The 26,761-nt window shown below is 35.9% G+C and overlaps 1 protein-coding gene across 2 annotated transcripts in view; it reads left to right on the top strand.

Moving 5' to 3' along the window:
- Dpr1 (defective proboscis extension response 1) overlaps positions 1-26,761 on the top strand; it is a 524,933-nt gene that overhangs the window by 339,309 nt on the left and 158,863 nt on the right. The window lies entirely within an intron of this gene.

Below are 26,761 nucleotides of genomic sequence, written 5' to 3'. Positions count from 1 at the left end.
AACAATAAAGTATTCGAAAGAAATTAAAGGAATTCTAAAATTACACGTTCCCTTTAATTGTCGATACACGTACATACAATATTGGTAGGAACTAAAAACACTTACAGTTACTTTTAAATTAAAAATAAAAGTATTTCACCCTGTCGCTTTATTATATTTTCCAAAAAAAAAAAAAAAATCATAGAGAATAAATTGAGAAAGCTTCCTTCGGCCTGTAATAGTATTCAAGATAGCATGAGGTGTGGAACTTTGGAAAGTAGTTTCATCTCTTGAACTTAAGGTACCGTAGCTGCAAAAGACACGTATCTTTTATTTTTACCCACCCTGCAAACTTTCAAGGTTGCTTGAAAATCGGTAAGAAAGAACACTTCGCAGTTGTTCCTTGCAAGCGATTCTCAAAACGAATAATCTCACGACATACTTGGCCTCTTAATCAAAATAACGTACTAGGAATTTCCGTATCTCGAACAGCAGCGTATCGTGCCTCAACCGCGGAGTATCTGAGAACCCGTTGAAAATGCTAATTAATTGGCAACGATTTGGAAAACAAAAACGATGTTAGCGACGTCGGACAAAAGCAAAACAAGATACTCTTGAGAGTATCCTTCGGACATTATGCACGCACGAGTACAACGTGCGACGTCGGTCGGCCAGGCACAATACTGACGCAGAAGGGTTTGGTGAGCGGTTTGGGGCAATGCAGGAAGCGTATACATTAGCCGTTAAGCCGTTAACGCCGGTACTACGGCCAGCAGAATTAGCGGGCTAATATCAGCGACAACGAGGGTAATTGCGGCCGCAAACGCAAAACGAAAAGTAATGCGCGGATCGAGATATCGATCGATCTCCGTGGGTTCCCGGGCTTTTCTTGATTTCTTGTTCGATTATACGCGTCACGTATGCGCACGCGTGTGCCTGTGTGCCCGTGTACGACCCAAATATGCCTGGAGTTACGTAACGGGTCAACGAGCGAGTTTTTGCGCAAGGTTTCTTCGATCATTGTTCTTTATTCATTCGGTCGGATGGCTGACGGTGTTTAGGATTTGTAGCTCAAGCTGCAGATATTTGAGTGAAAAATAACTGGAGTGTCTAATTTTGCTGTAGCTTTAACCTCTCGACCTTCATATCTCATACGAACACTGCGTGTTATTCATGTATCGTCGAAGTTCGTGAAACACGGGACTACGAATTTTACACGCGTACATTTAAAAATGTTGAGCAATTACAATTGCTGGAAAAAGATCGATGTCCCGCGAACTTTATTTGGTTCCACTGTATTAACTTTTATTAGCTATACATTTAAAAAGTATCGTAATACGCTTCTTTATGTAAATACAATCATTTTAAACAATCTACATAAAATTACACGGTACATGGATCTTCAGGATATATTTTCTGTACTGTATTATACATTTCATTTGTATTTAAGAAGAATCATCACTTCTTATTTTCGATGTCTAATTATGATTAGTTTCTTTTATAGGTCCCAAAGTTACACTCTTTTGTGTAACTTGTCTACCTTATTTTTCATACATTCGTTCTTTAAGTAAGGGATGGGATTTTTTTTCGCATTTTGGCCAGAGCTAGGGGGTAGGGTGGGTAGGTATATCGATCGTGTATGTGTTTTTGTGATTTCTACCGAGTTGTGCGATGCAATTGTGTTTTCTAGGAAGCTTTTAAATTGTATATATATAGTTCAGTACGGGGTGGTTGGTTTTTGGTCACCGTGTGGTTTTTATGATGGGGTTCCGAGCATGTCAGTTTTATCTAGTGTAAACACAGAGAGGACGAATCGTTTTTTATTAATTTCTTAGAAGATGTTTTTCACAGTTTCCTTCTGTGATTTTCTGGTGTACATTTTAGGTTTGGAATCTAAATTGTTTAGTTTTATTAAGTGTGTGATTTTTTCCGATGTTATAAATAATAGTCTTTTATTTTGTGCTTTATTTGCATTCATTCAAATCTTCCATTAGGAGGTATATTTATAATCGCAGCAAAATTTAAATATTCATTTCTATGCCATATTTGCGTCTCTTTTGTTTCAAATATTACCTAAGTATGATTCTTCCGCGGATTAGGGACTCGTTGATGCATAGTACTCTAGATGGAGCATTATATTGAAAAAATGTTTATTCAGTTCCTCTATGATAATTTGGACTTTGGACAGACGGTCAGATGCATCAACCCCTGTATTATCTGCGAAATGTAACATTCTCAACAGAATTTCAAATTGATCTCTGCTCATTATTTCCCGCGGGAATGTTTGAGCAAACAATGGATCCTGGAACCAATACAGATACACGAATGGAGTTTCACCGATCCCGTTTATGAAATCAGTTCAAACAGACGCTTTATTTCATTTTTGTTCGTTGGTAGTCATTTATGTAAACGTTTGGAAGCCATTCTTGTTTGTAAAGCATAAAGATTTGTTTGTTCATCGATGTGTGTTCAAAACTGTCATCAGTGACGAAGAATGTTCCACGAGCAGATACACGTAAACAGTACAATATTCGGCTGGTTGTCACATGGATTAGAGCATTCGCTTTGATGACTAGTTCCAATATTATTTATTGAACTGTCGGAACAGTCAGAACTATTTTCATCAGATTTCGATACTGTGTCCCACGAATTATCATTTTCAGATGATGGCAATCGTATTGCTCAGCGACGTTTAGATGGTAGAAATGAATTGCTATCTCCTTCTTCGCTCAATATTTTCAGTATTATGGGTGTAGTCGATATAGCGTAATAAGATATTTAATAAACACTAAACGCTACTAACAGGATCAGTTGATCTATTAATGATACGATACGATAACAACGTTGCTGGCTACGCTGTTCTATCGTTGGTGTTCGATACCAGAAAGCCCCCATTCGGTCCAGTGGGCTTTCTTATATCCTAAGTTTCGGGGCCTACGTGACCTACGTCACGAGACTTGAGTTGTAGCGCGGGGAATGCGCATGAGGTACCGACCGGATGTCCTGAAACCCTCACAGGTGGTCGCCAAGACACTAACCAAGCGATGGTCCTGCGTAATGTACGTCGTCGGCTACTCAGCAGCCCTCTCGGCTAGTCTATCGTTGTCCGATACGATCCCACGTACAGGTTGGGCTGCACATCCGCTCGCTCCCACGCTTTCTCTTTCGCGCAAGCACGAACTCTCGTTTGCACTGCATATGGGCAACAAATCTCTTTTCGAGAAAAATCCCGGTGAAAATTATTATACTTTATAAAACACATCTTTAGATATCACACAGAAGCAATGAACTATAATTTTCTCGATTCAAATGGTCTTTAGTTTTTCGTATTTTTATTCTAACTGATTGTCTCTTTGTGTATAATTAAATTGTCTATTCTTCTACCGTGGTTGTCTCCGTCTGAACTGATGTTGACGAATCAAGTTGTATCAAATTTTTTTCTTATTTTTTCACTTAGAATCACCCCCCTGCTCGGTTGTACTATGGATTCCAGCCTACCCCTTTGAATAGCGAGATTAATGTTCGAACTCTTTTTTAAAATAAAAAATGTTCACGTTTGAAAATAAATATAATATTCGTGAGTGTAAATTAACACCACTTTTATTTATAATAGAATTTGTTTCTTTTTCACTTTAAATGCATTTTATCCCGAAAATGTTGAAACCCGACTAAAATGTATTTTGTCGTACGAGCGAGAAATTTAAAAATGTTCGCGTTCCATTCTATTTCATGATGGAAAGCGAGGAATGCAATTGCATATGAATTTTTATTTTTGAAGCTGCAGGAGCTGAAATATATTTCATAGAATTTGTCAATCTTTTTGTTTTAAATATCGCGCCGGAAGTTGTTGTTACACGCTAGATCGCTATGATTTTTCTCTATACCGTGAAAATTTGTCACGTGCCAATTAACTCGCGTTTTAAATATATCGCATTTCCTGTTACTAATTAATTCTAAATATAGTTGAAAAATATTTAAGGAGGTCAGTAATTAGTGGCGCGGAGACACTTGTACTATCATAATTAATTGCTTCTTCTGCTGCTTTCTTAGAAAGATGGGATTCGAAAGAAGATTGTTATTTTATTATCTTTAACAATCCTATGATAAATTTACTGGATCTTAAGAATTATAAGAAATAGCACTTCTGAAACTACAGGAAATAGTAGATGTGTTACTTATATCTCTCTTATTTAAAACATGTTTGGTAATTATTTATACAAATTTACAACTCATGGATTATTATGAATTTGAAAAGTGTCGTAACGAATGAAGTTTTGAGTAACATGTGTTTTGAATCATGTAAACCTTGCTTGTGATTGCTAAAATATTCAGCTTTGTAAGTATTGCAATTTTTATTCTTTATTATATTGATTTCTTCATCATTAGCACACGGTTGTCTGTTACGAATGGTTAATTATAATTTATTTTGAATTTTGAATCATTTAATCATCTTGGAAACAGAACAAAACAAACCCACATAAAAGGATTATAATAATTAAAGTAGCATATTTTGGCAACCATGAAATTTAAAGTAAATAAATAAATAAATAAATAAATATATATATATATATATATATATTTCAAACGCAAAGTCATGGGTGAGTTGTAAGATACTTATTTTCTAAATAAGTATCGTGGTTTTTCGACGCAGTTCGATCAAGTACATTATCAATGTCTCCTGGTAGAAATATTTAAAACGATGATTCGTCGCGAAATTTCTTACTATTCTATGTTAATTTTCATTACCAATATGCCGGCGATAAATGAGCTACTAGTTTGCGGAGTATACAATTTCATGCATATAAATATCGCTAAATTATTTACGAGGTCGCGCGTCGAATAGACAGGCATTACAGCATGATTCCGTTACAAATGAATAGCAATTACTCGAGCGTAACATCGCGACCAATTACGCAATCTGACGAGCTAACGCAAAAAAATCACGGTGAACATCGCACGTGAATGAACAATATTTCACTGACGAACTTTCGACAGAGACATGTATTCCATTTTCAAAATGGAGGTCTAATCTTCGCGGCAACGGAGAATTCCACGAATTCGTTTAAATTTTTTCAATTTAGAACAAAATAATATTCGATTTCTGGACACGACTCCACCTGAATAAATCGATATCTCTCCACTATTGGCTCGTTTCCAAGTTGAATCTTGAAGGACCAGTGACGCTCGAACGAACAGAAAAAAAAAGGATATGAGAATCCGTGGAAGGTAGCGCTCTCTCCACCTTGGATAATTCGTTGTCTCTTCAAACGTACTCTGCAATCATTTAAGTGAAAATTGTGACTGTCACTAATAACGCGGGATACTCACTCGTGGATATTCGTGTCTCATTTTCGATTGTTTTCGAGATAACATTTTGAAAAATTATATTTTTATATAATACCGATACTGTATTTAACGGAGTAAAAATAAATTTTAAACAGTCATTTTTCCAGTAAATTTGAAAAAGAATTGTTCAATGTATTCGTTGCAGTTGTGTTTGCTATATTTGAAAATAGTTAATCGCACAGGCTTGTGGTTAACTATAATGCACACTAGTGCAGCTGCCGTTAATTGTCACTGTTTTACAATTTGTACACATTACGAAATGCAACCCTAAAATAAAATAATTCGTGTGAATAATATAAGCTCAAGATTTCGAATAATTCGAAGCAACGTCAAATCGTTATTAGGCTTGCGTGTGGCATTGTTCATGCAATTAAGTCTAATTGTCTCGATTGGTCACACTTGGTCACAATATGGAACTGAATGACACGCGTTAATGCACTGACGGCTTAATTGGTTTTGCCCTCCTCTGATTCACTACTACCCCCCTCCGACCGTTACGTTAGCATTGTCGCAATGCAACATAGGAGGCTACAAATCAATTGCGAAATTCGCGGTAATCACACAAGAATAATGGTGTTCGTTTTTCGAGGTCGCTGCGGCAATGCGTGATTTAACCGGAAAGCCACGCATTATATAGTGGGATGTAAATTCTTGCGCGAACTGTCCTAAATTAATAGTGCCTAATAATTCAATTCCTCTTGGGGTTGCGAGGTCCAAGATTAACACTAGATGGACTGAACCATGATCAGTTTTATTAAAATTAGAAGAGGAGAGGGACATTCTCGAACACGCTTACATTATCCGTAATAACATAAGTAGGCTGTTAAATTTCCAACTTATTTAATTTTTTAACATTCTATTGAAAGATAAACACTCTTTATCAATATTATATATATTTCAATTAGAGTATACGAGACTTCTAGACTTGGTCGAGTCTATTTAAACGTTAATAACAAGTGTTTTATGAATATTGATAAGTTCGCATGTTGAATGAATTTGTAATGATATATCAATTCTGTAAAACGACATTGTATAAAATTTATATAATTTCGATGCGATTACTTATTTTAATGTAATCAGAATTTGATGTAACTAATGCTACGCATTTGTCGTATAATATTGCGCATTTAGTTAAAAGTATAAAATGGACAATGATCTCGAAAATATCTTCAACAATCGTGCATTGTCCCTTACGGTATTAAGATTTGGAAACTCAACGTTCATCGTGTACAGAAAATGTTACATAGTAAAGTTTGTTAAGCTTATTTATTGAACGCCTGTATGCTTTTACCGCGCGCAGTACACTTATCACGAACGCTTGTTATGATTCAAAAGGTATTTGAATTTGTTTTATATACTTCATCTATTAACGCGTAAAATAAATTTTGTTTGTCACGATATACTATCCGGATAGACTATAATTATACATGCAAAAGCATTACAGGTCGCGTATTATCACCTAGCGGAAAAGCAATCCATACAGGAATTATCGATTCACTGTTGTTAGTTTGAAGGACCTCCATTACAAATAAACTGACCACTCAAATCAACTAGTAATCTCACATGTTCTCTAGAAGAAAACACAAAAGTGCCTTGTTCCATTTGATGAAGTGCTCTACTTCCTTTCAGTTTTCCAATAATTGGAAAAATTTCTCAGACGGTCCATTAATAATCCCGACCACCGTGCATTGCTGTCACATTTTATCATTATTAACGAAAATAATATTTCTAGAGATGAATCAATGCACTATTCTAATACTAACTTTATCCCCTGCGGATTATTTAATTATCATTTAAGGTGATTACAATATATATATATATATCGAAAACAAAATTAGTTATTAGAGACATTGTTTATTTTGAGTATTTTCATATAACAATGCAATCGATACTACACGTAGCTTGCCAGTTTTGTTCATTCATACAATAACTGCCAAATTCGAGTAATTTAATAGTTAAGAATTTGTCTGATCTCAATATCTCAATATCTATGAATAAATAATGTATGTTCAATGTTTCAAAGAAGAAGGAAGGTTAGTATGCACCAGATAACTGAATGTATATTAATAATATTAGAATAAGTAACAAATTATGTCGTAGTTAGATCCGGTGTCTAGAATAGCGTCAAGCTATGTATATCCAGACCAAAATAAACAGCGCGAACGAACATGAATGAATGAGGTGAACGTACACATCATTTTGTATGGACGTCACCACGAGCAGGAACAAACGAACGTGTCCATCGTATACAATTCCTTGTTGGTAAATCCAAAGAGTCCGCGATCGAGAAAATTCTGTTCGTTTCTGTGCGAAGAGAATTTAATATAAAATGATCTTTCAGCGAGTAAAAATGGAGTTGTCGAATAAAGAAATTTTGCAACTAATTGAGAAAATAAAAAATCGTTCAGTTTTACTGGGTGCCTCCAACGACTGTTATAAGATTAACAAAATTGTGTTTGGAAAGAAGTTAGTAAAAAATTTGAAATTCCAGTCTCCGAAGTAAAGGAAACGTAGTTTTCATTACAGGTAAATACTATTCTGTTTCTTAATTTGTTGTCGTTAAAAAATATACATTGATATATATTATAATTTTCCGAAAAAATAAACCATATTAAAATCAGTACATGCATGGCAGTATGGCATTTCTGGGAAATAGGTATAAGCCAAGAGAAACGAGAGACACTAATATTGATATTAGTTGGGTCTACGCACAATTTTAATAAAGAGAGTTTATTAGCATAAGATCGCTACTCAAAACACTTCATTCACGTTCATTCGCATTTTCTCTTGTTGTTAAAACGACTCGTTCAACACATTCTTTTGTCCGTTCACTCGACTTTCTTTTTTTGTGTTTCACACTTTTCTCTCTCACTCAATTCTCCAAAGTCACGTAGACCACATGCTTTTTTTGTTTCCATTCGCGTTTACAACAAAGATTCGTACCACTAATATAGCTTTCATCCTATCGTTCACGCACTCCTGCGTACCTATTACACGCACACACACACAAAGAATAATTACTCCAAGAGTCTTCTAGTAATTTTCCTGTTCTTCGTCAAATTTTCCTTTGATGCTCATATAGGCATATTGTGACTACACGATTTGACAGATTTTTAAAGTCGTCTTTCTCGAAAATGAAGTCTCGCATGCCAGAATTTTTTTTCGATCTATTTTTCAACAGAGAATTAAACAAACGATAAAACATCGCATCACTTTTAATTCTCGAAAACAACTTCAAACAACACTTTGGAAAGTGCTCGTTTCGATGCTTGGATATCATAGGATCCAAGACAAGCCGAAGAAAACATGCTATTATTTAAAACAAAACTCTTCACAAACATATCCCTTCATTACATTCGCTCCAAGTATTGTATACCTTGATGTTCGTGCAATTAGAATTGATCAATTTGTAAAAGACAAACGCTTTTCTCCTTGTGTCTTAAGATTTGCACACTCCTTTTTTAAAGTTTTCTCGTGAGGAACCATGTCCTCTCCTTTTGCAACAACATATCCTCATGTCCAGCAAAAACTAACAAATGATTTCCACAAAAACTGAACGTTATCTTCTTCGAACTCTCTAAGCACTCCTATCTGGGAAAAAGATATTTGATATAACAAAACCTGCGTGAATTTTTCCAAAAAACTTCTACTTTGATATTTATCTTCAGTCTCAAGGGGAACCATGTGAAAATCTTGAGCAAAATAATTGTATGACGTCTACGTTGTGCACTTGTTAAGAAACATTCTGTATCATCCTGTTTTCACCTCGGCACCTTCTTGCTTGACTCTGGACCATCCTTTGAACAATCCTTTTAAAACTCAGCTCTTTCTGCTCGCTTGTGAACAGTTCCGTCAGAAACTGGCCAACCCGGAATGCTCCCAGTCGCCGACTTTGCCAAGAGTCACTTCAGATCCAGCGTGAAATCGACGCCACCTCGAACAATGACCATTCTAACTCTGATTGTTGTAGATCTCTAATTTCGTTAATGGATCTCTTTCCGTACAATCTTCCTCAAAAGTCACCTTCGAGCATTTCTGACCTCAACTGGGACCTCTCGCCACTGCAATTCTATTAGCAGTCTAGACAAAAGTGACTTACTTCTCTGTTTCACAATCAACCAATAGAATCTAGCAAATCATTCTTCTCGAAAATCCATTCGTGTGCTGAGTCGACTCTTAATGCGAATTATAAAAACTTTGCCAATCAGGCAGACTCGATCTTTCATTCCAATTATTCGTTGAGAAATTTTCTACAATGGGTCTTCCTTTTTATCCATTGGCATCTTTTCTGTCACCCCTTTTAGATTTTGGACACTCGTTTGAAAATGTCTAGTCTTCCTACAACCGCAGCCATTCCTATAATCCAGCCTTCTTTCTTCTCTTGAGGACCTTTAAAAGAAGGGGTTGGATTTAAACTCCGTATAGATCGATAATATTACGGAAATTTGAAAACAAAAGAGAAACTGTTTTAAAGAGATGGATAATATCTGAACGCAGATCGTATGTTGTATCAGCTGCTGCATTTTAGTTGTTCGTAACCTCGTCTTCAATTGTCAGATTTTATAAATCTCCTGATGCACATTCTGTGGCACTCTCACACGGAGCAATCCTACTTCTATCATCAATTGTAATCGCATGACACGTGTTTCTTCAGCCACAGCGCGACATTGTCGGATATATAAATTGATGAACAAGGAATAAAATATTGTATCTTTTTGAAATGTCGAGAGCAACTCCAAATAGTTTGTCGTGCTGACAACTAAAGTCTATTCGTCTCCATTTATTGACAAATTCAATGGAACGTTAGTAGAGCATAATAAATTATTAACATATATAAGAATATAGTTTGATAACTTTTTCGATTTCTTAACAAATTATGTAAATGTACCCATGTTAAAACGATAAAAGTTGCTTTAGACGACTCCAGTACTATAATATTTCTTAATATTGGGAAACTGGATGACATTGTGCCAAATGCATTTTTTACTATGAGTCGTGCTATGTATAATCCATAATCGAATGCTCTTTCTTTCTGTTGTACTTGCTATACATTTTCACACATAATGATTTGTAGTTTTGATAATATAATATATAATTTTTTATAATAATTTTTGTTTATTATTTTAGACTTAAGAAACTGTACAAATTAAAGACACTGACGAAATTACAGAATTACATAGAATCCAATAATACATCTAATGATACAAATGACATAGAAAAATGTCAATCGCAAATAAAAGAAGAAGAATTTCTTTTTTCAAAATATTCTGCACTCAAAAAGAAAAAAGTAAATGATGATAGAATCGTAGAAGTATGAAAAATTTTAAAAACTGTGGAAACAGAACTGGAACGTAGAAATAGTTAACGAAATACTCTGTTCTGATATTTTAAATAAATAACTCAAACTCATACAGGAATTTTTACTTATCAGAAATGGTAACGTTAGACAGATTCATTTAAATATTTATTATATATAAAAATCTCGAACTCATTTTTTAAATGATCTGTACTTATCCAAGGAGCAATTATGGGAACTTGACAAGCAGCGGAAATATGTTCAAATTCGGGGTAAAAGTACCACTGCTCCATTTCCAAAATCCAACTGTCAAAACCAAGCACACATAAAATAGTGGCTGTTATATATATATATAGTATATATAGTTTATACAAAGGTGGGAAAATCGATATTTTCATGAGGCGGATTGAAAGATTAAAATTAACTACACGTCGCGGAATTTCGAGTGCGGCGATTCCATTAGTCGTGTAAAATTACACAACGTATATCCCTTTTTCGGTTTAACTGGAATTCTAAGCATGCTAGTCGCGTTACAATTTCAATTCCGATGAAACGGGTGTGTTCAAATTGCATTTATGTCAACTAATACTCATCATATTCGAAGACACTCGTACAACTTACATTCGTTATATTTTATGTTAAATTTTTACTGCAACGTCAACTCGTGTAATGTTTCCACAGACATTCGAATCATTTTATACTTCATTAAAGTGGAACTCTACTTTTGGAACGTCCTATTATATGTATACAATTATGAGAATCAAGGCAATTTCTGATTATAACAGTAAGAAGATTTGTAATATTCAAAATGGAACTTTATAATTATATATTTTCCTTTACAAATTATACAGGTTGGGCCAAAACTTTGTCCAGCTTGAATATTTCCATTATTTATGATCCTATGAAAAAGCTTGTTTCAACAGAGTGATGCTGTTTAGAGGGACACGTGTAATGGTGAAACAGACTTTTTTCTAAATATATTTTTTATGAGATTTTAAAGGCATCGATGTTTTCTTACATGAAATTATATATTTTCTGTCTCGCTATGTGATAGTCACAGTTGAGACGATTTCAAAATTGTATTATACAAGGTCATTCAAGAGTGAACACTACATGATCGGAGAAACATTTTATTGTCGCTGTATTTATTCTAGCAAATTCTTCAACTAATTGACTATTACTTCTACGTTTGCAAATAACGTTTTCGCAAATTGGACGCGAAGACGAACGTAAATATTATACGAATTTACAATATTGTATGGAGTATCGAAAGTCATTACGTTATCAAGATAAATGTAAATCGCGAGTCTGATATCAGCAGGAGAAGTGTGTTACGAATTCTTAAGTGAAATAAATTTCCATATCAAATTACTCTCCACCAAGATTTACACGGTATCGATTTTATAAACCATGTCGCATTTTATCAATGAGCTAAACGTAAAATACAAATAAATGGAATGCTTTTTCTTCAATACCGTGATCTGATGAAGTTCAATTTACTAACCTTGGAAATCTTATTTTTAATGCTGCGCTCTTTTCGAAGGAACGTACTCTTCTAGATCAATTATTTCTACTTTTAAAAGTTTTATTTTGGGGCAGAGTCCAACGTTACTTTTCAATCTGTTTTGTATCGCGAGATTTGGGATTATTGGAGCAACAGTCGATAGTATTTATTAGCTTCATTCTTTATTATTATTACACTGAATTTATATATTAGATTGGCGACTATTTTCTTACTTTCTAAATATGTATATACAAATTCACTGTTTCATTTTCAAGAGAAACATCTTCTGGCTTTAGTTTCTGTTATTCAGGATAGTTCTTTCGTCAGTAGACTCCAAAGGAGTGCGGCCGCCTAAACATCGCGGTTTAGTTAACTGATTAATTCCATTTTGATTGTGTTTTACAAATATATCTGTCTCCGCTGCAGTGTTCGTTGTCATTTACTAATTGTTGACACACAACGACTCCGAACTCTACACCATCAGAATGCATAGAAACATGGGACTATCACTACAATGTTTAGGCGGCGGCATCATTATCACTATCATTTACATACTATCATTTCATGACTGACATATGCAGATAGCACGAATTGTCACTAAACTGGTGTAAATGATTCGACAATTAAACCACGACTAATAGTAACATTGTTCTGCAAACTGAATGCTTTTGAACTTGACGAATTAGAATCTTTCAAAGTTTAAAATTTGAGTAATTCATTCTTAGTTTTTAGGGAAACAATTCCATCCATCGTCGATTTTATTTATTACTGTTCCGCGTCTATTAATGTATCCTTTCACGAATTACGTTTACTATCGAGAGGACTGAAATTTTTACGACGTACTATAAAATAATATTTTCATCGAGGTACTAAAGTAATCCAAGCAAGGAGTACTGTAGCTCATTTTACGAGAGGAAATGCAGAGTAAACTCCCAGTAAGTAAATGTCAATAAAAGTTTTTTCCATCGAAGAAGTTGTTGAAGCATGTTTTAAGACCTGAATTTTAATTAAGGTAACACAACGTGAAGTTATGATAATAAAGTTACAAAATCGTTTGAAAGAAATTTCTGCGACACAAGATCACGTGCGGTATATAATTTATGTAAAATTAGACCATATTATTCTGAAAAAGATAAAACAATGAAAAATATACTGGTAATTCTTAATTATCGTTCGAAAGACTATATTAGTCTATCATAAGACTATTGTTTATGAAACGGATTATAAAGTTTGACGAAATTTATCGCAAAAACTGTTGCATCGACTGTCCTAAATCCGAAATCATTCCAATATCGTGATAATAATGAACAGATTAACTTCCTTTGTTCATTATAATTCGTACCCCAGTTTAGTATTCATAAGACTTTACAACCGAGGAAAGGAGGATTACACAATTCAAACGAGTCGTAAAAAAATGATTACCAATGCAATAAAAGAAGAAACAATAGCTGGTGCTCATAAAAGAGATCACTTTAAGAGGAGACACTACTCTGAGATGTCAAAAAATGGATAAATTTTGCGAATTTTTTTGTTAAGTGGTTACTAAATAAAGAATATAGTCCTTTCAGAGAATATAAATATAATTTTTAGCTTCATGTTACAATTTTGAGAAAAAAAATATCGTACAAAATAGCAAAGTTATTCGCTGATCATCGTTAGTAGTAAAGAAAACTGTATTTGACTCAATTTTGATGAAACAAGTTGCAAAGTTTGAATTTGTCAATAGATCTCTTTTTTTCTAAGTAATTTAATAAAAACCAGTTTCATGGAACCGTTGTATTCTGATAGGTCTGCAAAATCGTGTAGAAAAAGGTGTGAAATTTTGCCATAAAATTTTGTTACTATTATTCTCTTCTAATCGAAGGGAACTAAAAGATATATAAAAATATTTCTATTTTGAGATCCAATTGTTTTTATTTGTAAAATGAAAAACCAGAGATGCCATCGAAACAAAGCTTACAAAATAATATTAAACTCTTTTCATCTATATTTTTGTCAACAAATAAAATTATAGTCGCAATACTCTCACACGTTTCATTTAAAAAAATGTTCAATGACACTTTATATTTTTCTTCACTTATTGTGATTTCTTCTAGATGAAATTGTTTTTTTATGTTCTAAACTTTAAAATACTACGGATACAATCGGTGTCCATAAATAAAGTTTAAACAAAATCCTTCTTCGATTGATAATTGAGACTGACAAATTTCAGCACTTTTACTTACTATACGATATTGGAAGATGTACTTAAAGAAGTGCATTCTATTAATAATGTCACTTTCTTCTCGTAATTTCATTTTAAGCTTAAGTTTCATCGAACAAACACTCTCCAGATGTCTTTGATGGGTGTCCTTTTTTACTAGTGTTGCTCAATGTTGTTCTTAATGTTGCTGAAGTTGTATTTGGAAGATACCGAGTAATAATTTCAAGAAACGAAATTTCCTTCAAAAGCCACTTACGTTTCCTCTATAGGAGAAATGGGGGGAATTTTGAAAAGATACCTGGGAATGGTCCCCACTTCCTAGAAGTGTGGAATTTATACTTACTAAAACCTCGATCTCCATTACGACTTTTACACAATACTTTGGGGATGGAGTCGCACAATTGCCACGGTGACAATTTTTCTCCTTAATAGTCCCGCGTCAGACTAGCGAGCTCCTCTTAGGGGTTTCTGGGAATTTCCAAATTTCCGGCGTTTAAGTGAAAACCTTGTATTTATTTGAAATTGAGAAAAAAATTTTAATAAATGGATAAAAACGAAATGACCAATAGTATCATTTATATAATACTTCATGTCTTTGGGATGGATATTTAATTTCTTTAAATTTTGTTCCTATTCGTTTTCAAATGTTCGAATCCTTCCTTTCTTCATTTCTGTAGAGATACCCGGGCAAAAGAACGATTCCATATTCTCTGGTGACGAATACCATAAGTAGTTGCACAATTTTTGCAATGTTGCATTACTTATTGTTTCGTCTATATGTCATTACCGATATAGATCAATTAAAAATCCAATATCTAATCGTGGTGCGATTACTAGTATAGTAGGGCGAATTCAAGTTAAAATTTACTAAACAATTGCAAATACTTTGAATTCCTAGTTTCTCCTCGTTACTTAAGAGAAACCACAGGCATTTGAAATTTGGTATCCGTAGGTAGAGTTCCACCTAGAATAATAATTATTAATTCAACAAGTTCTTTATAATCGTTTCTCGGTTGAATGTCTCTGAAATGTACCAATTCATCATCTGCACCAGGTTCAAAATGATGTTTATTTACGGAGGACCAAGAACTTTAACATTTTTTAAATACAGAGCTGTCTCGCTTGATTTTTTTATTTTGGTTACAACCGCAATAGCAATCGTTCAAGAGCTAATTTTGCGAAACAGAACATCAGTTACCATTTCTTCGTTCTGTATTTTTGTGTATTCTTAACGCGAAGTCAATAGGTTTGCCTAGTTTGTTTCAATCAATAACCTCTTTTATCGTGTTTGTTGGGAGTGTAACTCCCCGTAACCATATCTGATATGTTTTCTCTCTCTTGTATGTGAAAATAACAAGCTAAAGAAATGGACGTTGAACGATGATCCACTCTATGGATACAAAGGAGAAGAAAGTCAAAGGAAAGTAATATGCAATAACGGAAGTAGTCGCAGAATACGAGAACACTGTCTGCGATTTATGACACCGTTTCAGGGCATCGTAACTGTTCAACATTGTATATGCAGCCGCGAATTGAGGAAGCCTGGTACCACTGATAAGAAGAAATATATTGTGACATCTTGACGTCGCCAGCATGTCCCTTGTTCGTTGTTTCCGGAGTTATCACGAATATTTATAATATATCAAAGTAAATTTTAGTTCCTTCACTTTCTCCTGTACTTTCACTTTTCTGGCATTCTGCTATTTTATGTTTCCTATTTTTTATTTCCTTGTTTCGCTCTAGAGCGGTTTTCAACGCAAACATGTGGGGACCAGACTTTCGTGAGAGCGAACAAGTGGCAGTCTCCAAAGTTTCCAAACCTGTCGCTTTCCCTACTGTACTGTGATTTTCTCCACATTCCTTTCGGGTTTTGTTTTCTATCTTTTGCTATCCTATATCTGTGTTCGTCTTTCTCTACGAATTTTAAGGACGCGTTGTTCAACGCCGCGAAGCAGATCAGGAGAGATCAGAGTTCGACACAGTAGAGTCTCGTTCGCGTTAGAGTTCCATTTATCAATGCCACGGTCACATGTATAGCAGTCTAGGTGTGTTAAATAAATCAGATTATTTTTAAGAAAGATGTATTGGCTTTTGGCGTTCCCGCTTTTCACACTTCAGTAGTATGGGATTAATATCCGCGTCATGTACACACCGAAAGCGATCACTTTAAATCTTAAGCTACTTTTGACTGCAAGTTGAAAGTCAAGTGTAACCTGTAATATATGTATAATGTATGCAGTAAGATGTTGATGTCAAACATCAACAGACAGTGGATCGTTGCTCGGTAGCATTGAAAATGATGTATGATGCACTATGTAGGGAAAACTCTTTCTTTTTGTGGAAAAACTTAAATATAAAAATTCTATTAGTTTAGATATTTATTGATACATAATTTGGTTTTAAGTTGAACCTTATTATTTGGAAAGTTAGCATTATATTGATTTTGAAGACTTTAATGAAGATTATGTACATAGTAGGATACACAGTGCTTCTCATTAAATACGATTTACCTAATTATCTTTTAGGTAAAATTGCTATCCCAATAGCAATTTTAGTAATAACAGATTACCGTACTATGATATTTTAGTGTATAATAGATAACTTTGATTTGCAGTAAAATATTTTTAACTTAGAATTAAACATTTAAAGATCTTTTACGCCGGAAAAGTAAACCTTAAGAGATGAAAACCTATTGTAACTCTAATCTGTGTTATTAATACAAAAACTAACGTTTCTATTATCTTAAAAGTTCCCTTTTATATATAGGGTATATCATATTTTTCCCGATAAACCGAGAACTTAAGCTACAAATTAAAGTAAGAAAAAAATGTTACACGAAGTTTGATAATAAACGTTATAAAGAAATATTGTACGTATGAAATATTTCGATTTTTAATAATGTAATAAATTCCATTGTTTGTTGATATCGATCTTGCACCTGCATTTTGATACTAGAATGTAAATAATATACAGGATGTACTGAAAATAATAGTACAATCGAGCATGAGGTGATTTTACCCTTAAAAGTAAGTCAAAAAGGAAAGAGAAAATTGTTTCATTTTCTCGAGACTCGGTTTTCGAGAAAATCGATCATGAAGTTTCATTAAGTATACGTACCCTTAAGCGGTAACGCAAGTTGGTTAAACGAATTTCTTTACAATTAACTACTCTATTCAACTTACAGCAACGTCATTGTTTGCCTCTTGTTATTTTTATCATATCTAAGTAGCTTTCGAATATATTATCTGTGAAAATACCAAGATAGTACATTGTAATTATATCTCAAGTGTACTCAAAACCTCAAGAGAATCACTTCCTGTTCGATCGTACCACGATTTTTGATACAACCTGTATACATGTAACTAGAATTTCGATCATAAGATTGGATATACATAAATCAATTGCAGCAACTATACCTACTTTGATTGAAAAAGATTGTAAGTCGTAATAGTACTTCACTGGAATCTCACGAATCGTTCTATCTGTTTGCAACATATACAATTCACTGGTCTAGAAAATACTGGCAATGCATTGACACATGCGCAGTGAATTATATAAAAGGTGTAATAAAAGCGTGGGCATCAGGTGCTATGCATTTATTAGATAGTTATAAAGCAACCTTTGTCGACTGGGATGGGACAGAGTCCATTGAAGCTCTCTCGAGTTAACAGTAGCTTTCAATGTATTGAATTTTATTCGAATTTCACCTATGGGGAAAAAATCCAAAACTGTAGTTCATTTTTTCGTTCGAAAGGTTTTCAGTTTTATCGAGTATCGATTAGAAGAGTTATCATTAGAAACTGAAACCAAGAAACTAAGAAAATACTGAAAATACAATACGTTGAAGCAAATAAAATAAAACATGTACCACTGTATTAGTGTAATTGAAGATTAACTATGAATATTTTGAGCAGCGTTTAACAGAATAATGATTAAATAATTGCATACGAATTTACACAATAGCTGAGAGAGCTAAATACTGTGTAACAAAAGATGCAATCTCATGCTCGCGGTCATTAGCTTTTGCATATGAAAAGAGGTAACAGTGCACAATAATCTGCATTTAAAAAGATGTTCTTCCCTGGCAGCCATGTCGGTCTAGAAACTGTTAAATTGCACAACGCGTTTATATAAATTTAAATACATGTAATTGTATGCACAAGCATATCAATTAACGTAACCAATAATCGGCTCTTACAATTAGTCGTGGTTCACATTATTTATTTAGAATCCAATTAAATGAAGTATTGGTTCTCAGATTTACAGTCTCATGATAAATGATTCTTACCAAACCGGTAAATTAACTTTCCTAAACTCGTGTATTTGATATTATAACAGTTTTACGTAGTATTGTTGTACGGATCTCTACAGGCTGAACAAAGGATAATGGTTTCACTTTACGAGGTCTGCTTCAAAAGTGATAATATAGTATTTATCGAAGATTTTCTACATTATATTTTTATTAAGCAAGATGATCTTCCTCGATCAATTAATCGAAAGTAATCGAAATCGGTGAGTAGACCAGAGGAAGGTTTAGCGCAAGGGAGGTGATGAGATATAGATTGAGTCCAAATGAATCGGTTTATTAAAAGGTTGATAATGGTACAGCAAGATCTTCGTACAGACTCGATTACGTTGATTCGCAAACGCGGAACTACCGCAACTTCGCTTAGCTCGAATGAAACTGAGATTTGATTGGTGCTTGGAATATCGCGATTACACGCATTTGGACGGTGCCCAGAACTCGTCACGGGCGACTTAACATATCGCCTTCTGCTGAGTTGAAGTCTCACGGGACGGCACAAAAGCAAAGAAGCGTCAGACCTAACCTATCCCCATACGAGTCTCACGTTCTGAACCTTACAAAAAAACAAGTCATACTAAAATTAAAGCAAGCATAATTTTTACATTGAACCACTATGCAACGTAGCGAAAATTATTTGATCATATTAATAGATCGACCGATCTTGCTAGCAACGTTTGACATTTATTAAATGTCTTATTTCATTTTATAATCGACTGCAAAATGAGTGTAAACGGATTTATATTATTTTTAATAAATACAATTTAGTTCTTTTTGCTATAAATATTTTCAGAATATTAATGATTGTTACGCATATTAAATTGTATTCATTTTTTCATTACGAGCAACGTATTGAATCAACGGTAATACTCAAACTGTAAGCAAATTATTCTGTTTATGAATACTCGACGCTTTATTGAGAGTCTACGCCGATGCACCTTGCTACGAAATCGTTTTCCCTCGAACTTGGGATCAGCGGTATCGGTCTTTGTCACCGTCTTCGACCAACTGTGCTTCTTGCTTGTGATCAGAGCAGCGGCAACGGACTACGGGCGAAACATCGATGTAAACAACTTGTGCCTTCTTTTCGCAACATGATAATAGAGTTTAGCGAACTGAAAATGCCAATTTTATAACCTACTATTTTTTTTTTTTCTTTAACGTGGGGTAAATGTTCGAAAGAGTTAGAGGTAGACTCCCTGCACCCGGAAACACCAGACGCGGAGTCTATCTACTGAAATCCCCACGATGGCCGTCTTCACACATTTTCCGGAGTGAGGGGGGACGGAAATTAACAACATTAAAGCTTCCGGTAACCTCACCCAGTGCAGCGCTGTCGCCACGCCCTCTCACGTCGGTAAAACGCCCTCATTCTACTAACTTCTGCGTCTGGACGCCCGGCGGCGGGGCAGGGCCACACTGTCACGTCGTCACTTACCGTAGAGGGCAGCACGCAAGATGACCGTAAGCTACAATCTCACGACCGCCCGCAGCCTTCTTCCGAGAAATTACGTTTTCGCATAAGGAGACCATGGACTTTCACTTTCTCTCATTATCGAGCGTAATTCCAACCACGCCTGACAGTGAGAGATCCGCCCCGATTATCACGCTCAGGATACGGTATTCACCCGCCCAGGTGGGTTAGCCTTCCAGAGTATACTGCTCCGTGTCCTGGTCCCACCTGTAGCAACTATGTCCGGAAAATATCTGCACTATACAATAGGTGAGTTTGCCGAAGCCTCTGCTCAGCCACTAGAACAAGAGCAGTTGGACAACCACGAAAGTCTGCTGCCTCTGCAGTAGCATAAATTGTCGGGTCTGGCGTCTGAGGGCTTCCATCTTCCGTTCTGTCGAGATTAACTTCTGTACACCGGACTTGCACCGTTATTCATAGAAAGTCGTGTGCAAGCCCGCGAGCAGATCTAGAGGGAGTAGTTCCAATAGGACGATCGCCTCGAAGGACATGCTCTTATACCCGCAGGTGATCCACAGAGCAAGTCAGAGGAATAGAGAAGAATACGGACTGTTTGACTATACCGGGAAGCGGCTAGGTTACTCGTCCATGCAGGGGCTTCGTACAGGGTGACTGAATGGACCATGCCCACGTAGAAGCATTGAACCCAGTCATTCAAAGAGCGCAACTTGGGGAGAAGCCGACCCAGAGAGATATTTCATGTGGAACTTCATCTCGACCATGGCCTTACACACGTGGATCGTGGGGGATGTAGCTGTTCTCGAGGTGCATGGACCCCCAACACCTCGATTTTGTGGAAAGGCACTTCCAAACCTATCCCCCTGATCCGTTCGATGACACGCTGAGTTCCTCCGCCCACTGAATGGTCCTCTCCCAGTTGTCCCCAACAGCCAACCGAAACGTGTTGTCCGCGTGACACGTTAGCCTGACGCTTCGACAACTGCCCTTAGTTAGATTCGATATTCTTCGAGCTACCGCCTAATTGCCCCACACAGTAACGTATTAAAACCATTAGTAATGTCAAAAGACACCACAAATGCCACCTAACCTAGGGAGTTGGTGGCACCTTCTTCCTAAATCTGAACTGGTACTCGCCCAGATCAGCCTACTCCACGACAGGTGCTCGATGATACGAACTGCCAGCACTCTTTCCAACAGTTTACCCGTATCATCGAGCAGACAAACGGCCTGAAATTCGGATGAAGAGTCCACGGGTCTGCCTTCCTTGGGGAAAAGGACTACCCTCTTTCTACATTTGGGCTACCTTCCGAGGGAAATCGCCCAATCTCCAGGCAGCAGTCAAACAGTTACCTGAAGTCGTTTCCAAGGATACAACGTCACGATCCAAGGCGATGTTTTTCGCTTTTGAACTTTCGGATGGTCACAGTGAGTTCTCTCACGATGACCCCAAGCTCGGTGGAACAGGTGGAGTTTGCCGAGAGATATGGCTCGCCTTCCGCCACTATGGAGAAGAGGGCATTTACCATGACCCTCAATAGCTGTGGGATAACCTTTCATTGAACGAAACGACTTTGTTAATAGCGTTTGGATTCGTTTTAGGATACACTAGTGTAGTAGTGACATAGCAGCCCCATTTGTTAAAGCTCCAGTAAGAAAAGAACGATAGCAGCGACATCTTTACCTTACCAGAAGGAGTAAAGAAGAGAAAGATAGAGAGATTGACGTGTGAGCGGCTACGTGCAATATAACCTGACGTGAAACTAAGTATTTGTCGCGCCAGTCATTTTATAGCGTGTTGTGTATAAAAAAAAATATTTACACACACATATATATGAGCCCGATTGTCTTCAAAGGAACTGACTGAACCCTGTATTATTAATGCATTAGAAATTGAACGTTGTCCTGCAAGTTTAAAAAGATATAGGGAAAAGGGAAGTCGTTGCGACACCTCGACGCAATACACTATTATTATTGGCTAAATTGAGCAAGTATAGCAGTCCACCGCTTAACGAACAACGCGAACGAAACGAAACACGATAAAATGGTATGCAAAAAGGATCTGATTTGAACCGTGAGCTACTTTCGCGAATTCTATCATTGTATCTTACTTTGTTGTATTATGTTTCGTTCGTATTCCTCGTGTGCAGTGAACTCATACATATGCCCAACATAGCAAATAGTGACCATGTATCTGGGTAAAGGCACAGCAGTTACGTCACAACTGATTGTGACGATTCCCCTTTTCCTTGTCACTTTTTAGCTTGCAAAACAACAGCCAACTCTCAACGCGTTAATAATACCACTTTTTCCTTGAAAAATCAGATGACAGTTTTTTTTTATTCGTTTCACGATACATTAGACATCCTAGATAAGTAAAACTTTGTGGAAGATAAATGTGGCGACATAGTTGTCTACACGACTGCGCCGGTAGGATGATAAGCGACACCTAGAAAACTTCTTTCGTGTCGACATTAGCCGGTATGCGTTATTCGTTGCAAAGCTCCGAGAAAAAACTACGTTGTTACCTTTACTGAATAAAGTTCATTACATTATAAATTGTGTTGGAACCCAGATAAACAATACTAGTAACGGCATCTAACGCAAGTTTTCTAAGAACATCTCGTATCTCTGGAATAAATGCATAGGTTTTAAAAACAAATAGGTTTAAGTGAAAACTGATAGTAAGTTTTAGAAGTCTTAATAGTAATAATACTGATAAACACTGATTTGGATTCACTTTAGCATTCAGCTGACCCTAATATATATTTCCGGAGCATTTACATAGTCGACCCCTTAACACAATTTTCCATTTTACTGTTTTATAATGTTAATGTGCACAACGATGTATATATTGCTGATAACCTCATTTGGGGTTCAACAACGTAAATAAAAAAGAAAGCAAACCAGTCGTCATGGAGATTTTGCCACGTGCATGTGACCTCTTTACTAAGATTCACGATTATTTCGTCATTATGTTATAAAATTCCCATATTACGTAATAAATGTAAAATACAAAAATATTGCCTTCCGAGTTTAAAATCAGCTATCTAAGTAACGTTAATATTACATTACATTCGTCATGTAACATTGACGATCATTTGCACTTTCGAACACGAAAATCAACCACAGAAACCTTAATATCACAGAAACATTGAAATCATGTGCGATAAAAAACGTTGTTTCATCAATGTCAAGGCTTGAACAACGCAGTCCATACAAGGCAATCTTATCCTATATATATATTTACATAATCGTTTGGAGTTGTATTTGTCGCCATCGACTGACTATACTTCAAAGGATGTTCACAAAGGGGTTACGTAGCAGAATGAAACAAAGAAGTAGTTGAGTACGCCGTATATTTGCAATACATGAAAAATCACACAGCGAACGAGCACTTTTCCCGGAAGCAGAAATCCGAAAGTGTCTCCGGGCGATCGTACGATATCAACGATATTCTGGCAATAGAAACCGCATGAGCATTGCTCCAGTCTACTAGCTTCCCTTGAACCCGAGTCTGAAATAGCGGGATCAATATTATTTTTATACAGCCGACGTTTGGCGACCGAAGATTGTCGCCGGTAGAAAACCGAGTATCTACATACTTTCATATCGAAATTCTTCTATGGCGATAAAAACTGTGGATGTTTGGATTTTTTTAAATCGATACTGAAGGTCATACTTGCGGTAGTTTCGCATTCAATACGAGTTAAGGTTTTACTGAAATTTTAATCAAACGAATGTAATAGAAATTCGGATGAAAAGTGCACCTTGATCGTTTATGCGACGTAAACAAGGTATAAATTTAATTTTATTCTACATTTGTTATTTACACTTGAAAGTGTTAAACGAAATCTTTTTGTATCTAATGATTAATCGTTGTACAGATAATTTTTAATATAATTAATTTGTATCTAATGCAATCTTTTAATGTAATTAATTTGTATCATGCTTAATGGAAATAGTGTCATACGATACCTTAAAGCAGTGATTGTTAACGGATTGTTAAAATTTTAAATATTTTACCGGTATATTCATAAATGTATGTCCATGCTTCAGGGGTGGGGTTAATCTACATAATAAAATCTATATACTGAGTAAAACACATCTTACAAACACATGCCCTGTATTCTTTACTTCTCGAGATATGAAAAATTGAAGAAAATGTTCAAAGCGTCCGTCTCGGGTCGCAATACATGTTACTGCACGCCTTAGTATTAAATTCTGCACTGAAAAATACCAGCTGTTCCACAGTTACTTCCAAATCCATTTTGTATCCTCTCTTGTAGATCTTATATAACTAAGCACCGAAAATATGACTCGTGGATTAAGGAAAATGTAGTACCATGTTCTAAGGAAATGTGGACAGTATCGATCAATTTTTACTCAATTGCAAGCCTTTGAAAGTCGACTAAAACGTTTGACCCAATATGATTCCCAATTTCTTTCACAAGTCAACTTCTCAGTTCCTCATAGTACACTGTCAGCTTCCGTTGAATGCATAATAGATTTTAAACGATACCAAAATAAAAATGTTGAAGTACGACATTTTGTTAATTCTTCATAACTTGAAAAATAAAGTACGCAGGACATACGTTTATATGACCATTTTTACTTATTTTAGGGTATAAATTCATCTCCTGAAGTATGGACATGCATTTATGAATCACTCTGTTTAATTGAAACTGGATTTAATAAATGCAATCACATACATCTGTTACATTTGCCTGTAGCATGTAAGAGCAATAATTTGTAACCGAAAAATTATTGCGAAACCAGAAATCGATACTTACTAAAAATGTTTTATGATTAAAAGAAAGAATTAAACCATTCTAGAGTTTGAACTTTCTACTTCTCAACGTATTAAACAATTATTATAACCATTATCAAAATCTGCGTTTCGCACTTGAAATCCGGTGTTAAAAGTAAATTAAACTGTAAATGTTTTGAATTTCTACAAATTGCAAACAATATTTATTATAAAAATGTCCTAGTAATGATCATGTGGCAGGAGCAACGGAGAATGAAACTCAATTCCACCGTGAGTCTTTTGTTTTAGATTAATCTTTATCAAGAAAGCCTCAAATGAGAGTAACGTGTGCAAACGAACGAAATAATTTTGCCTAGTTTAACGAAATATATATGTTGGATAGTGTTTGATTATATTAAGACATGGTATTAAAATAGATTTCTCTTTATATACTAAAAGTAGATTAATTATCACAAAACTAAACTAATCGTCGTTACCATTTTCGTTGCCTGCGTTTTTATCAGGTTGTTCGTTTTTTTTTTTTTTGGTGAAAATGAAACACGATTTTTTTAGAGTGTATAAACATTTTATTAAATTATATATTCTCCATTTTGAAAAACGAAATGATTTTCCACTTCTCCTACTACCCCAAACGCGCTTCTTTCGCACCCTATATTCTTACGCGCGTTCATTCCCTTTCATTCTAATCCTCGACCTCTCTCACTTCAGACGTCTGGTCACGTTCACCCATCTCAATCGCTCGTCTTTTTCAAACACTCTACATTTCATCCGGATCACACGCATTTCCTTTCGCTCTCATGCATTCCCACGCTTGGTCGTCTTGCATAACCCCCGTAAAGGATCGCTCGTACCCTCGAAAAACCTAGCGACAGATCGACGTCAAAGGGTTTATCCTAACGCAGGTCCGTTCGCACGCAATGCATCTTATTCTAGGCCTGCACTCGAAGTGCAGGCTCAAGTGGGAACGGAAAATTCTAATACCACATATATTGTAGTCGATACAATCAAATAAGATATTCAATAAACGCTAATTTCTGCTAACAAGATCAGTTGATTTATTAATAATACGATATAATAATAGTGACGTCGTTCTACCTTTGGTGTTCGATACAAAAAGCCTGTTCAGGTCGCTAACTCTTCTTATATCCTAGGTTTTTAGGGTACATGATCTAAGTCAGACGGCCTGGATCGTCGTGGAGATCCCACGTTTTCTTTCTTCATGCAAGCACGAATCCTAGCTTGTACTCCGTCTTGAATATCACACCTGTCCCCAGGTGTTGTTTCCTTGGCCAACAGCATAGTTGTCTCTACCACCTTCGTCCTCGTTGTGATCGATGACCTAAGGTTTCGTATGATTCTCTACAAGCTAAGTATTGCTAACCCCTTCTACCATATAGGCTCAGCTTGCTCGTGGTGTTCAGGAGAGCCCTTCCCTGTTTTCTCAGCTCCTCCTGTGTTTGCTTCAGCTAAATATATACAATAACATCTTTCTTAGAATATCAGGATTCATGATCACACTCTCAAGCTACAAGGCTAGGGAAGTTGACGTGTTTATAAATCAATGCTTACTACTAAGGTTTTAGACTTACCAAAAATACCTACCAACCGAGTGAGCAACCAGCCATCTCAGTCTAACAGTACTCTCGACTCCGATTACTTATGATAGGTCTTCGCCTACAGCCTCCATCAATGCAGTTCTGACCAGGAACTGCACCCGAGCGCCGCAGACTCGACCTGTGGCCCTGATCTCCGTCTGCAGCCTCTGTCCATGCAGTGTTGACCAGGAACTGTACTGGAATGCCACAATCATAGAACATACTGTCGTTTAGTCACCATATGCACTGGATGGTATAGAACATCATCCACCTTCGCATCCTATACCCAACAGCCACAACGTTGCGGCTATTCGATGACTTCCGCTTCCAGT

The sequence above is a fragment of the Ptiloglossa arizonensis genome, chromosome 8 (genome assembly GCF_051014685.1).
Source record: "Ptiloglossa arizonensis isolate GNS036 chromosome 8, iyPtiAriz1_principal, whole genome shotgun sequence".
In the NCBI taxonomy this organism is placed as follows: Eukaryota; Metazoa; Arthropoda; class Insecta; order Hymenoptera; family Colletidae; genus Ptiloglossa; species Ptiloglossa arizonensis.
Note: the sequence above shows the minus strand (reverse complement) of the source record. Positions and strands in the feature narration are given on the sequence as shown.